The sequence below is a fragment of the Periplaneta americana genome, chromosome 12 (genome assembly GCF_040183065.1).
Source record: "Periplaneta americana isolate PAMFEO1 chromosome 12, P.americana_PAMFEO1_priV1, whole genome shotgun sequence".
NCBI classification, from domain to species: Eukaryota; Metazoa; Arthropoda; class Insecta; order Blattodea; family Blattidae; genus Periplaneta; species Periplaneta americana.
Window position 1 is genome coordinate 85,669,437 of NC_091128.1, and position 16,560 is coordinate 85,685,996.

The 16,560-nt window shown below is 34.4% G+C and overlaps 2 protein-coding genes across 3 annotated transcripts in view; one reads left to right on the forward strand and one right to left on the reverse strand.

Moving 5' to 3' along the window:
* The window catches only part of LOC138710650 (cilia- and flagella-associated protein 298), a 429,392-nt gene that overhangs the window by 148,621 nt on the left and 264,211 nt on the right, over window positions 1-16,560 (forward strand). The window lies entirely within an intron of this gene.
* Teh4 (tipE homolog 4) overlaps window positions 1-16,560 on the reverse strand; it is a 41,507-nt gene that overhangs the window by 23,837 nt on the left and 1,110 nt on the right. The gene's annotated exons all lie outside the window — the stretch shown is intronic.

A 16,560-nucleotide genomic window follows, 5' to 3' on the forward strand; every position in this document is an offset into this window, starting at 1 on the left:
AAGTCCTGAAGAATTCAAACATGAAAAAAATAATGACCTGCACTATATACCAGATGTCTTTGGAGCAGACCATAACAAAGACCTCGATGCATCTCATGTTATCGCTGCGCTCCCATTGGTTGGGGAGTCATTACTTAGCTGAGAGCGTTGTAGACACTAGCGCGTGCATATTCTGGTTACGAGACGCGTCCACTACTATAGTTCTATTGCGTCTAGCATCTGTGCGGTGTATAAGCAGACGACAGCAGTACAGCTAGTGACTGATGCAAGAAGGTATGTTCAAAGACACATTACTTTAATTTTCACCTTTCGTTATATGAACGTAGATGGTCACTTAATTCATACACAGACATTTAGTATCGTGTGAACCGCGCTCTCGTGCATTCCGTTCCGTTGTTTATATTTGCTCCAAAGACATCTGGTATAGAGTGTAGTGTCTTTAAAAAAATAAAACCTCCTTGATACACCACTTATTGATGGAAAACATTTTTTGAAAGTGTGCTCAAAATATATTCATTTTTAACTTTTGCACATAGACTTTCTTCACAAAATTAAAAATAGAAATGCTACAAGCAGTCTTTCATACTTTTTACTCAACTTGTAGCCTGGTAGTACTTATTTTGTATTATTTAATGCAACAATGTGTATCCAGGGCAACTGAATTTGTAAGCAAATTTTAACGTTACAGTATCGGTATTTATTTTACGTCCTTGTAACAGCAGGAAGGCAATTAGGATAGCCATTCCAATTAACGACCCCCGACAGTGTTGAAAATATTACAGTGGAAAATTTCCGACTGCTATAAAGACGCTTAACGGCAGAAAGATAATTAATCAGCTGTCAAATGAAGGTCAAAGTATTAAGGGTGTTGCATATCATGTAGGAGTACTTACTTACTTACTGGCTTTTAAGGAACCCGGAGGTTCATTGCCGCCCTCACATAAGCCCGCCATTGGTCCCTATCCTGAACAAGATTAATCCATTCTCTATCATCATATCCCACCTTCCTCAAATCCATTTTAATATTATCCTCCCACCTACGTCTCGGTCTCCCTAAAGGTCTTTTTCCCTCCGGCCTCCCAACTAACACTCTATATGCATTTCTGGATTCGCCCATACGTGCTATCTTGTAGGAGTATCTAAACTTAAAGATCCTTTTGCTAAAAATTGAGATTTAGCCTTCTACACAATATATTATACTTGGAAGTACTTGTGCAGGTCTAATGCGAGTCTACATATACGAGTCTACGTGTTTAAGTAAAATATTTCATTCTTACATTGGCAAATTCATGACTATGTTTGGAGGACAACTGTCGCATACAGTTTTCGAAATTTCAAACCACAGCACCGGATCGAATCCCCCGGTGCTGTGGATTGAACTTCGGCGTAGCTCAGTGGTTAGAGCGCTTGGTACGTAGAAACAAAGACTCGGGTTCGATCTTCGGCGCCGGAGCGAATTTTTTTCTTCTAATCCATTGTTACCATAACAGATAAATTCTGTAGGACCAACAAAATTAATCTTTACGTAGTCACTTACCATGTTTTACTCCCGAACCCTCATTTGTATTTCATAGAAAAGTTAAAAAGATGCATGGGTACCGTAATAACAAAAATGAGCGTGAGAGCATTAGCATTTGAACTTGTTATTGGTGACGAAAAATGACGCCGTGCCTTTACATCAACATGAATAATAGAAAGGAATGTCCATTCACGTGAGCTAATTTTGTATATCTGGTGGATCAAAGAATGCTTAATCTACTATGAATTACTTACAAGGAATGTAACTATGAGTGCTGCGATTTATTGCCAACATTGAGACAGCAATATAAGAAAACCGACAGGGAACACTGTATCAAGTGATTTTTCAACATCATTATGTTCGTCCGCATACTGTTAACATTAGAGAAACTGTTATCCAACAGTTTAGTTGGGAGGTTATATCACATCCACCATATTCTCCTGATTGTGCTCCATCGGATTTTCATCGTTTTCACTTCCGTCCAGCAATCGCCGGGAAATTTTCAACAACGAGCTACTCTTTAAAATTGGGTTGACGATTTCTTCAACTCCATACCACCGAATATCTTCTGGCGTGGAATCGAAGAACTGCCAGAACATTGGGGTTCAGTAATAGACATTGCGGAAGAATAGATTATTGACTACACCTTTTCCAGTTGTATTTCAGAAAATATCAATTTAATTTCAGAACTTACCAAAGGTATTTCAGATTAGTTAATTTAATTTCAGATATTATCAATTTTATTTCATATTTGTCAATTCAATTTGAGATAGTATCAATTGCATTTAAGATTAGTCAATTGTATTTCAGACGATATCAAATGCATTTCAGATTTGTCAATTGTATTTCAGATGGTATCAAATGTATTTCAGATTTGTATCTTAAATTTTTTGTTTTATTTTTATTCTTATAAATTATATTGGGTTTCATATAAGGATTTTCACGTAAAAATGTACTGTACTGTAATGACTTCCAAAGTTATTTATCGAATTATTACATACATACATACGAACAGTATAATTTGACAGATGTATTTTGTACAGTACAGTACAGTACTGTACATAGTCAATTTAATTTAAAAAAATAAGCAATGCATTTAAGATTACATATAGGTAGTCACTTTTATTTCACAAAATACCAAATATAGGCCTACTTGAGATTTTAACATATATTTAAAAAAATGGAAAATGGGTTAAAAAATTCTCAACTTTATTGCATTTTAGCGTCCGACAGACATATTCTCCATAGCTATAAAGTTGCAGCATGATGAATTGTACTGTGTTGTACTGCACAAGCGCAATAATCGCCAACTTCCGAAATACAAATGATAGTTTCTGAATACAATTGACAAATCTGAAATACATTTGATGTTTTCTGAAATACAATTGATACTGTTTGAAATTGAATTGGCTAATCTGAAATATAAATGATACTATCTGAAATTAAATTGACAAATTGAAATACAATTGACTAATCTGAAATATAAATGATACTATCTGAAATTAAATTGACAAATCTGAAATACAATTCATAATTTCTGAAATTAAATTGCCATTTTCTGAAATACAACTGGAAAAGGTGCAGTTTATTTTTTATTTAAAATAAATAATAGTGGATATATTCTAAAAACGGTACTAATCTATGCAGCTACATAATATTTTAAGTATGCCTCTCTTGAAGTATTTTAATTATTATAACAGCGGTTCAGTGTCTTGCGTGATGAATTCTGTTGAAGTGTATCTGGATTCGATCGCAGATAAGTGCTGTACAATTTGTAGTGCTTAATAGGGCAGTAGGGCAGATTTCCATAACGATTCTTGCAAGTCTCCTGGTTTTTAAGTGTTTAAATAAGGAGTTACCTGCTGAATTTTGTACGTGTAGCAGCGAAATTAGTTGTGTAATCCGAGCTGAATAGTGTATGCTTGTGAGTGGCTATTGATTGCATTTGCAATGTAGTGGAGAAATGCGTAAGACCTCGACGTGAAGCGGCGAGCGCACACGCGACGTAGTACCGGGATCAATTATTCAGAGGTAAGGGAGCCAGAAAAGTAAACGAATTACCTCGTGTTTTGCGCTCCATAACGGTCAAAGGTTTCACGCTCAATTTTCCGTGAGGAAAATAAGCTTGCGAGTTTCTACTCTTATGCTCGTAATAGCGGTGCATCAGTTTGAGTAAACAACCATGGCATACAATGTCTAAATTGTGGTACTCACTATACACTGGTGGCCATAATTCTGGAAACTTTTTGTTTTTGTAATGAATTATTATAACATATCAAAGCAACGGAAATGAAATTTTTCAGGAGAACAGCAGGATATACTCTTTTAGACCGAAAAAGGAATGAAGAAATTTTAGAACAATTAGAAGTACAGTAGAGTCAGTAGAAGAAAAAATCACCAGATACAAATTCAATTGGCTAGATCATGTAAGAAGAATGGAAAATTCAAGAATCCCAAAAATTGTGATGCAATATAAACCTAGAGGACATCGTCGACCAGGAAGACCGTTAAGAAGACTGCTAGATGGGGCCGAAACAGGTCTACAGAGGCCTAATTCGTGAAGGATGATGATGATGATGATTATTATTATTATAACATCTGTATTTATTCTCAGATTTATACATTTTAAAATATTACTCATGACAGATTCGTCAATTATGTAGTTTTAATAAAGGTATTTTATTAAATTATTAATATTTTAACAATAAATAGTCATTTTGTGGGGAATTATGTTCTTATCGTAAATATTAATTTCAGATTTCATTATAATTTCTCATTATTTACTGTAATAAAAATTGGTCCACTGTTGATTTTAAGATTATTTTTGTTCATTAGGAGCATTGTTGAGCACTGTTAGCATAAAATATGGACATTATTAGTGTATTTCTATCATTAGTCTGACAAACGTTCGTGTGGATATCACCTGATTGCTTTACCACAAACTTTATTGATAATAATTTTATCACAATGGCTCCACGAAAGGATTGAACACCTTCTAATCGAAGTAGGGCAGTCACACTTCGAGAAGAAGGCTACACAATCAAGGAAATTGCAAGGAAGCTTGGTAATGGTGCTACAGTGTCTGGCGTCCAGAAAGTATGACAGAGGTTGAAATCCACAAAATCTTGTAAAACAGCACCTAGGACTGGTATAAAACCTAAAGTAAGTCCATGATATGTGAGGCAGATTTGTCGATTGGCATTGGAAGATGGAAATAAATATTCTAAATAGGTACAGGAAGTTCTACACAGCAGTGGATGTAATATTTCTTTGAGAATCCTTCGAAGGAAATTATTCCACAATGAACTGAAAGCAAGAGCACTCAGAAAAAAGCCATTTCTCAACAAAAGACAACGATAAAATCGTGTAAAATGGTGCAAAATCATCAATCATGGACCAGTGATGACTGTGCGAAAGTGATATGGAGCGATGAAACAAGGATTTCTATATTTGGAAGTGAAGGAACCAAATACATTCGTCGACGAAATGGAGAAGCTTTGAATCCTGAGTGCCTCATCGCAACCATGTAACATCCTGTTGCTGTCATGATCTGGGGATGCATGTCCAGGAATGGAGTAGGAAGACTTCAGATTTTTCAAGGGAACTTGAAACAGGAAAAATGCAGAAAAGATATGCTGGAAATGAAATTGATATTATCCATTGCTGTCCTACACCCAAATTGTGATGACTTTGTATTTCAACAAGATGGTGATCCATGTCATACTGCCAAGAGTGTTATGCAATGGTTTCAACAGAAAAACATCAAGGTGATAAAGTGGCCTGGGAATAGTCCTTACCTTAATCCAATTGAAAACTTGTGGTCAAGGTTAAAAAATTTGGTGTCTAAAAAATTCTAGCAGCAAAACTCAATTCATTGAAGCCACTATCCACAGCTGGTTTCGGATCATCAGCAAGGAAGAACTGAAACGTCTTGTGGACTCAATGTCCCGCAGAATTGTTGCTGTCACTAAAAATAAAGGTTATCCCACAAAGTACCAACTGTTTACAGATTGAATGAAAAAATAACACGAAAGTGTTTCTAAATGTTAATGTATAAATATATGTTTTCTCATACATATTATGATATAAAGTCACGTATTTTCTATAAAAATAGATTAGACAGTGTTTGTTTGATGCTTTCAGTCATGAGTAACATTTTAAATTATATTAATGTGTGAATAAAAACAGATGTAATAACAATTCAATACTAACACAAAAAGTTTCCAGAATTATGGCCACCAGTGTAAATGAAGGAGAGCCAAAAGTGAGAAATAGTAATTTGCCGAGAGCCACAATGCAATTCACAGTATTGAAGCTTAACAGAATGCATAGATTTTTAATATTGAATAATAATAATAATAATAATAATAATAATAATAATAATAATAATAATAATAATAATTACTTATATCAGAATATCAATAATATATTATAAATGTTAGTTCTATTACTTTATATTGAAATAATAGTAATAATAATAATAACTTATAATAATAATAATAATAATAATAATAATAATAATAATAATAATAATAATAATAATTATTATTATTATTATTATTATTATTATTATTATTATTATTATTTCAATATAAAGTAACAGAACTAACATTTATAATATATTACTGATATTCTGAAGTTTAAGGGCGGACTCCGCTATTCTTCTGTAAAATCATATTAACAAGAGAAGGTTGATTTGTTATTTTATTTCACCTACTCATGTATTACGTTTGGTTTATTTCCCTATAGTTGAATCTGTTATCCAATATAGTATAACTGGACGGGGAGGGATTACAAAAACTGCTCTTCTTCCTCTAATTATGTTACAAAAACGTATAATCAAAATTTGTTTGAAAAGGCGATTGGATTAACCAACAAATTTGATCCATTCCGAATTGAATGTTTTTAGAATTGACCAAATTTATAAATACCCTTTAATGAAATTTTATCATAAAAATAGAATGAAATGTGTAGCTCTGCTACATGATCATAATACAAGACGAAAATAAATTCTTAATTTAGTTGAACTTAAATGCTTGACATCTGCTGCTTTACTACATAGTACAAATTATGGTCCACGTCTGTATAATTCGATAATAAAATTTCATCCAGAATTAAACAATTTATATGACAGACTCTCCTGTTTTATATGTACCATGTATTCTAAACAAGTTTATTTCTATCCTAAGCATATTTTTTCTATCTTATCTTTTGTTACTATATCAACATGACCTGTACTAATTATACTACTAATATACTACTATACTACTATGTTAACCCATCACCAATCACATCATCGTCTCTTTTTCACTCATTTATTACTAGTATTATTATTGTTAACTTTATTATTATCATCTTTATAAGACCTTTTTCTTAAGTATTTTGTCTACAAAGTATGTGTATTTATGTATGTTTCTATCTACTCTTCTTAAGAATGTGATCTTAGTGCAAGAATTTTAAATTTTATTTTAGAAACAGTAGACATTTCTATTTTTGTGAATTACCGGTATGTATAATCAGAATCTTAAATTTTAATTCAGAAAAAAATAGGTATGTTTGGTGAACAATGTAAAATTGTATGTCTTTTTCAAGTCTTTCTATCAAAACGGAACTGTCCCCGAACACGAGCTTTGCTCTTTCGGGGTACTTTCATGTAGCGTTTTATATATATATATATATATATATATATATATATATATATATATATATATGTTATTATTAAATAAATCTAAATCTAAATCTATACTCTCTCTTGAATTCCGAAATTGATCAAATAAAGTGTCACACAGAGCTAGATGGCACTCCTTTACAATCTCCTCCTCTGTAAATGGCTCAATTTCTCCTACGTGGTACGATGCTTTGTTGTCAGTTCGTTTCTATGTCCAGTTGAACACATAACTTTCTACTCAGATATTACGGACATTTTTAACATTTTCAGTTTGTCTGTCCTTATTGAGAATGTTTTGGATACCTGTTATCGAAACTTGAATGCACAGTATTGTGATGTCTTACCTCTTTTTTTTTTTAAAGAAAACAAAGACGTGTCGTTGTTGAACACCTTCACTGCCAGTAATGATGCAGAGTAACCAAACTATTCTCCAGTTCCACATTATTACAGAAATTTAAAAAAAAAATATATATATATATATATATATATATATTTCGCAGAAAAAGAATAGTAATAACCGTAAGTTGAAGAGTCACAATAAATATCTTTGAGAGCAGCATGTGACCCGCGAGCTACGTAATGAATACCACTGGTCTAAATACTTAGACGCAGGCCTCGAAATTGACGTTTTCACGAACTGAAGCGCTCTATTATTTTCGTAGACACGGTGATGTTCATGACGAAGGATTTAATGACGTATGAAATGACGCCAAGTATTACCATGAAACATTTGGGCTAGAATAGGCATTAATTAACATAACAATTTCGGAGACACAGCTTTGGAAATTTTCATTCCTTTATCACATTAACACAGACGGAAACCATGAAGATAATCACTAGAGATGAACAACGATCGAGAAAGCAAGACTAAAAGCGCCCGCAAAGCCGAAAATCCGCACTACAATATTCTATACATCGCATCAATGACGTAAAGACTGCTTGTGAGTGTTTCGAGACGTCGAGATTGATCACTCCCGAAGTCCCGAACGTCAAGCAGCCATGAATCGCCACAATTGTTTAAACCTGACTGAACTTTTATCTACTTTGGCAACTGTTATATATATATACATACAATCACCCCTATCTTCCAATATTTATTTCATTACTAGGCCCTTATTAAAAGGGTAGAAAATTTCTTTTCTTATGTTTGAGATCAAGTGTGCAATCTCAAGTAAAGAGATATTAACGTTATGTTTTGTGTTTCTTAGAAATGCAAGTTTATTTGAGAATTTTTTTTTCTATTTATATAACCATACGTAATATCATATAATAGAGCCAGAACATTTTGATAACTAAGATACTGTTGTGTTTTGTCTTTTTGTCTCGTTTAAACAATTATAATGCTATTTGTTTCAATGATGTATGTTATTCAAAGCTATGAAATCTTTCCACGCCGACCAAATGCTATTTCGAGAACGATGAGCGAGACTCGAAGCGCACGAGAATGACGAGACGAGACTCTAGAGACAAATACAACGAACACAGCGAACGAGAGCGGCAGTTAGTTTTGTTCATCTCTAATAATCACTTTATTCAGCCGAAAAAATATATATTGAATAAAATGGACACATTCTTTAATAACAATTCACTTTGACGCGTAATTATTACTAGCGAAAGAGAATGATTTCCGGCCCTATATTTATGACTGGAAGTTTTATTTCTAAAGGTCTTTTAAAATGAGTACTCAAGTCGCAGTTTAAACAGTAAGAAATTCGACTCGCTGCCTAGAAGCGGCCTATGACATCTGATAATTAGCTCGATATGGAGTGATAAAGTGTTGCTGAATTTCGACCTTTTTAATTTCTTTAACTTCGAGTTATTATTCAGAACTTCGACAATACTCAATGCAGAATCAAACATATCAAAGGTATGCCGCAAGGGTATCAGTAATTTACCAATGTGGAACTTATGTAGCGCCTATACATATGTACTCGTAGATTATAATGGAAAATTAAGTTCACTTATTGATTAGGTTACTATTTTAAGTATTATTATTAATTTTAATTATTGTGTATTGTATGTGTATTAATTGTAATTATTGTGTGTAACTAAGTTACCACTGCCACCTGGTGTTTACCCACTTGCAGTGCAAATAAATACAAACATACAAACAACTGGAACAATACGTGGGAGAACAGCAACAACTTACTGTTAACTCACAAGAGAACTTTATTTATAAACAGTCCTTAACTGCATATTAAACATTTTATACTAACGCACTTTTCAACCGAGTATGGCAAATTAAAATGTTATTTTGAGAGATGTACAGATTCGCCCAACGGCTAATGCCGTGTGCGTGTGTGTGTATGTGTGTGTAAAAGAATCCAGAGAGACAGTGAAACATCTACTGTTAGAGTGTTCTTTATATTACCGGAAAAGATATGCTTTTACATCTCATCTCATTCACTGTAACATGAACTACATGCATTCAATGTAATGTCCAATAGACATTGATGCATAACAGAATTCCCGCGGTTCATGGACACCATATTTAAACTATTGTGAAGAACTACAGAGTGAGTCTGTCAGGGCTAGACCGGCGTCAGCGGAAAGTCGTATACGTAGTAATTACTGCGCCATCGCAGTGTTCAGACCTCTTGCTCGCGTACGTTTCGTGTTTAGTTACGTAAACACATTCACACAGTGAGGATGCAGCTGTATACCGTACATTTAGAGAGCAGTAGGCCTATAGTCTTGAACGAGTGTTTATTTACAACAATGTTGTGAAATACGAATCTTGGAGAACAGTTGTAACAAACTTTTGCCAGTCATTCCCTGATTCGCCAGAGTTTTCTGAAGCAAGATTTACAATTTAATGAAGAAATTTCGTACAACTGGATCAGTATTGGATAAGAAACGAACATGTGTAAAGCGTGTTCTCACTGAGGAGATGTTAGATGAAATTGGCCACTGACTAAAGAGAAGTGCTACCATATCATCCCACCGTGTACCTCAGCAGGTAGGAGTGTCAGAGCCTTCAGTGATAACAGATACGAAACAATTAAAATGAAAACCTTACAAAATTCGTGTAGCTCGGAGGTTAACGAAACCCGATTATCATCAGAGCAGACTTAGGTTTTGCATGTGGTTCCAACAGCCAGTGCATGATGGACTACTTGACCCCACCTTAATTTTTTTATAGTGACGAAGCATGGTTCCACCTCAGTGGTTACGTGAACACTCAAAACAATCATTACTGGGACAGTGAAAATCCACACCGTTTTCACGAAGAACCGCTGCATGACAAAAATAGGGGTATAGTGTGCCAGACATCACAAGGAGTCATTTCGAACAAGAATTGTGAATTCGGTAAGTACATCATTACGCACCACTAACCGCAAAAGCGCGGAACGAATCCTCCGCATTATGGTAGCGTCATTACGTATGAATAAGCCGCCGTGAGTGCGGTTAGGAGTCTAGCCCTGGCTGATTCAGTCTCTACTTATAGAACGGAACAATGAAGCGCACTTAATGTCATTATACGTACATTATTAAGAAATAACAATAGCACTCCGCCAACAATTGAAAAAAAACACACAATAAAGATGCGTATTCCATTGAAGAACATGTGCTTATTGCGCGTTTTTATTAGGCCATAGAGTCTTTCCTTAAAACCAAACGACAGTTCAGGACGAAACTTGGAGGGCGGCAATGTGAAATACACGAATCCCAATTAACATAGTGAAAGTGGGAGTATAGTGTGCCATATCTGGTTTAAGGATTGTCTGGCCAATTTTTCTCCGGGATATAGTTTACACTAATGCATATAAGAAGATATTCACCGAGTTTGTGGAGGAACTTGATGACGTGGAAGTAACGCAACGATATTTCCAGTAAGACCGGGCAACCTGCCATACATTAAAAACTCATTTTGATAACCGAATCATCTCTCCGCTGGTCTGTGACCACCACGTTCGCCGGATCTTACCAGCCCTGATTTTTTCTTATAGGGCTACAATACAGGTAGGGTTTTCCATAACAGACCCCAAACCCTAGAACAGCTGGAGGACAGCATCTCTAGAGAAATCAGAAACATTGATGGTGTGATGTTGCACGCGTAAAAGATAACATGAAGTGCTATGTCGAAATGTGCCTAGCGGTAGGGTGCGAATTAAGATTTCTGATGAGGGGGGGATAGAATCCTAGACAGAGAATACCATACGTAAAATGATTATTATCCTCATTCGATACGGCTCAACGCTTCGTCGCACAGAGTTGCTTGTCTTGCATCTTGATAATAATAATAATAATAATAATAATAATAATAATAATAATAATAATAATAATAATAATAATAATAATAATAATAATAATTATTATTATTATTATTATATCCATGAGCATGCTTAAGATAAGATGTGTAATTCCTAAGTTATTGATTGTTGTCAGCTTGCCGGTGATGATAATACATCAATATTATTTTTTTTGCTTACTTTATACTGTACTTTATAAAGTATACTTGTATTAAAACAGTTATACTTTGTGAGAGGGGATAGAAGTTATCCCTGGCAGGGATGTTAATATGAATTGATGAGAGGGGGATAACGTTCCAACAGGTGGGAAATTCCCCCCCCCCCTTTAATTCGCACCCTGCCTAGCGGAGAACGACGGTCACTTGCAGCTTCTGATCTAATGTGAATGTATTTAATTTGGACAAGGGAAGACTCCTGCGAATTTTACCATTTTGCCAAATTTTTTTTTGTGAATTGGAAGGAAGACATTGAATTTGGTTTGATAAAAATCATTCTATATGTTGTTAACACTGTGTGTCATGTTATAATCCTAGCATACTCTATGTAAAGTAGAATCAATAATAATCTGTTACAGCCACTCCACAAGGATGCGACTGACCCGTCGACCTACATTACAACATTCTCCTTCATGGTATATTAGGGGATTTGTTTGGCCAGCTACTTAAGCTAAATAGAGATCAAGAGAAAATGAAATACTTATGCTGGAAGGTGTTAAGTGACAGTAATTTTAAGGAATATCCTTAGATAGAGTGAATGAAAAAGTCCTGTACCATTTTGTTCCTTTGCGCTTAGATTTCCCAGAAATAATTACTTTATATGATAAACTATGGTCACATTATCTTCTAAACGCATTTAGAAATACTCATTTTATAAACGTCTGTACATTAGAGTTTTCAGTTTCAACATATATTTTGCATGATGTTTCTGTCATCTTTATGGTTTAAAAGTATTTTAATATTTTAATTATTAATGAATTACTGTACGTAATGGGTGTTTGGCAACGCTGTTATCGAAATGTAGACGCGTGCTTTATCAAGGTCTCAGTATCACAGGACGTAGGTCGTCAAGCGTCTTGCAGAGCGGAGCGTGCAGCGGACAGTGTTCGTTACGACTTTTTCCCTCATTTATGCGGAGATGGGGTGCAACTGATACTGAATTGACTGCCATATTGAATTTTTTTCTATAGAAAAATCGATTTCCCACTAAATGAAAAGAAATTACTCAATATGGCAAAGGAAAAATTATTGCGAACTTTCAGGGTTACTAGCGGGCCAAACGTTTTAGAAATGGCTAGTTATTAATTTACAGAGCCTTTAAATCACCGCGGTAATTTGATTGCATAAAAATAAGAGTAAATAAAGATACCAATTCGTCTAATGTTCTATGGGAAAGTCCGTACTCAAGGCCTTTTCTTCCTAACAAATAGGTTCGTAACGTTTACTGTTCCTTTAAAGTGGTGTCATTCATTGACTGAGCAGCGGATGAGGAAGTTTACAAAATAATTTTGTTTTTATTGTTTTGCTATGGAACAAAGAAGCTTGTCGTTCTTGTGTTTTATTGTGTTTTAATTTTTATGGACAATTTTATGTCAACATTGAAAATTCAGTCTGATAAGATTCAATTTCCACGCGCAACGTCAGTATTTAAATAAGCAGAAAATCATGTGTGTAGAACGTGGATAATAATATGGAATTATACTTCATGTAATCACAGCAGGTTGAGATGGGCAGGGCATGTAGCACGTATGGGCGAATCCAGAAATGCATATAGAGTGTTAGTTGGGAGGCCGGAGGGAAAAAGACCTTTAGGAAGGCCGAGACGTAGATGGGAAGATAATATTAAAATGGATTTGAGGGAGGTGGGATATGATGATAGAGAATGGATTAATCTTGCCCAGGATAGGGACCAATGGCGGGCTTATGTGAGGGCGGCAATGAACCTCCGGGTTCCTTAAAAGCCAGTAAGTAAGTAAATAAGTAAGTAAGTAAGTAATCACAGTAGGAGAGATGTAGGCTACTGCCCACGAATTTACCTTATCTGCTATCTGTAATGAAAATCGCTTTGAAACTTTGTGCGGCGAAACTTTTCCGTCTGTCATTAAGCTTTTTATATAGTATAATTAAGAAAAACGTAATTGTAGCACGCGTGTCAGAGCCTCTTGTATTGTCACTTTTTCATCGGACAGTCTTTTTTTACTTACGTCACAGTATCTTTTTTTAAACTAATGCCTTTGTAGCTTTATCGAACGCCATTTTAGCCGCACTAAGAGTTTCTATAGACAGTGACAGTGAGATAGTGACATATATTACGTAATATTGAGGTGAATGTTGCAAAGAATTATTTTGGGCTTCCAGTTTCATAATAATGAGATGTAGTTACAGATGTTTATGTTTAGTCTTGGAATGAAATATTTGGTAAAACGCATTTTGTAAAATATTTCAATGCATGCCGCATCTTTAGAGTTGAAGAGATCTATTTTCACTTCATTAAGATGCTTTGCGTAATATGACGCTGCTTGTAACTATGAATATCAACCGGTCGAAATTGGTTGAAGTAGAAGTGGCATATGTGAAGGTAATTTTCGAAATTTTAGATTTTGTAGCTGTCATTTCACAAAAGTTTTCTTCAGAGCCAATACATAGGGCAAACTCGGCTAATTTCGTGACACGGATAATTTCGTGATAATTCTTTTTAAATTTTCCATGAAATTATAGCAGCGACAAATGTAATTCTGATGGTATAAGGTACACGTACCAAATAACGCCACCTTAACATTTCAGTCACTTTTGCTCTGGAAATAAGTTATGTACAAACACGAAAATTATGGAATAGAAACTGTAATCTTATCTTTACAAAATAGCACAATGAAAATGGATATATTATATACCGAACAAGAATTAGAACTCAAATAGGAAAACTTTGTAAACTGGCGTTATTAGGAACAGGTTGTGCAATTAACGCCACCTATTTTCTAGTAACCTATACACTTATAATTGCTAATGAATTATTTTTCCTAAGCAACACAAATTGAACTAAGCGACTAAATTTGAGTTTCTGTTAATAAAAGATACAAAATCAGTCAATACTAATGAAAGATTCTTGATCTGAAACTGAAACATCAGATGGATTAGGAAAATATGTTTTCCAGTGACTCCTTACTTTAAAAAAAGAGACAATGTGACACAGTAGAAAGTTATTAAACACAAAAGCATTTACCTTAGTTTAATATGAATGTTTTCCAGTAAGTAAAACAAAAAAATTAAGTTACGTAAAATAAAAAAAAATAAGAGTTCGATAAGCAATTGAACCAATATCATCACTGCACATTCTGAACATTTGTAAGTTGAAAGCTTAGTGATTTTCCTGATGTTTTCACACTGATGCTGTACTGTCAGCCTTAGTACTAACATAACCTAAAATTTTGTCTGTAGACCTTTAACGCCACATGGCGTTAAAGCGCTACTGAGTACTTGATAACATGACATGCCTGTTTCTCTAACATTTTCAAATTTTATAGATAGCAAATACTTTCTATACATAGAAGAATGTTTAAGGATCACGAAAATATATAGTTTAATATAGTTATTATTTGCTCAACACACAAAATAAAATATTCCCTTTTACCTTGACATAAGAACAGCCATTCACTATCAACGCACAACAGGAAAATGATGGAATATAATGTCACTTGTAAATGTCAGCGGACAGCTAGTAACTCATTTCATCACTAGATTGCAAGCGAATGCAGGCTACAGTAGTGCACTACCGAAAACTTGTGTCGTTAACAAATTTTAATAGGATGGCGTTACAGGTATACATGGCGTTATTTGGCTCCTCAGGGATCTTAGTATAAATGGCAGAATATGTACTATAACATAGATTTTGTTCATTGCGCTCCTGCAATGACGCGAGCGGAATTTTTGGAAATAGCTTTGAATTTGTGAATGAATACACCATCCGATTTCCTTTGTTAAATGAAGAGTTTTTTGCTGTGTTTTGTGGTCCAAATTGTTTTCAATGTTCAGTACTGACATTGTATACTTCTTGGTGAAAAATATATGCTTAAGAATGCACTGATTATGCAGCACAGTCTTATCTTGAGTGGTTATTTTCTCAGCGTTTCCTCATTCCACGAGGCCATTTTTTCCCTTTTAATTTTCTGTGTGCTATAATAACACTCTATAGTGGAAGAAATAACAAATGCATGAAACGTACAATATATGTGTGTGTATTAATAGCATCTGTGATATATTGTGCATGTCGTGCATGTTGCAGATAATCAGGGTCAAATGTGGGAAGAAATAGAATATAAAATATAAATGGTATGAAAGAAACTTTGTGTCTTAAAGGAAAACTGCTGCAGAGAAACCTCGTCTTTTTCTTGGTAAGTTTGACGAGGACCTTACGGGACCAAAGCATCAGTCAAGGAGAATGATATTTCTAATCTTTCAAGTGAGTTAAAAAAGGTAGACAACGAAACAGCATCATCGTCAGGGCCCTAACAAAAACGATCTGTGCTTAAAGAAAAGCCAAATGACAAGCCTAATCATTTGTTGCGATCTTGCTCAGAAAATTTCGAGGACGACAATCATGATGAAAGTTGGATTTAGTGCGTCCTAGGTCTAGGTCCTATGAAAATATTTGAGAATAATTTTCATTTTTTAGAGTCCTGATGTGCTTGAAAAGTAAATTTGCTTTGAATACTGCTTTTATTCTTAATCTTAAACCTTCTTTATGTCGCGCTATATTTATGTTCTATGTTACTGTGAACTTTTTCTTAACGAGGTACTTATTCTTTTCATACGTCTTACAGAACAGTAAATTATCATTTTCAGAAAGCATCAATTCCTGACATATTTGAAATTTTTGTAAAAGTGTATAACTTAACGGTGAAGTTTGTAAGAGCATGTAAATGAACACTTTTACAAGTCCTTCAGAAAGTAATTTACGGGAAAGTGGCCAGTATTTTTGCCATAATATACTGTATTATTGAAATTTAAAATGACACCTTTATTGTCGTCAGCTAAAAAATTGCAAATCGTAATACGCTACCGGGTCCTTAGGGCATGTTGAGCTTTGTGTAATGTAATGCAATTTTTTATCATCATCATCATCATCAT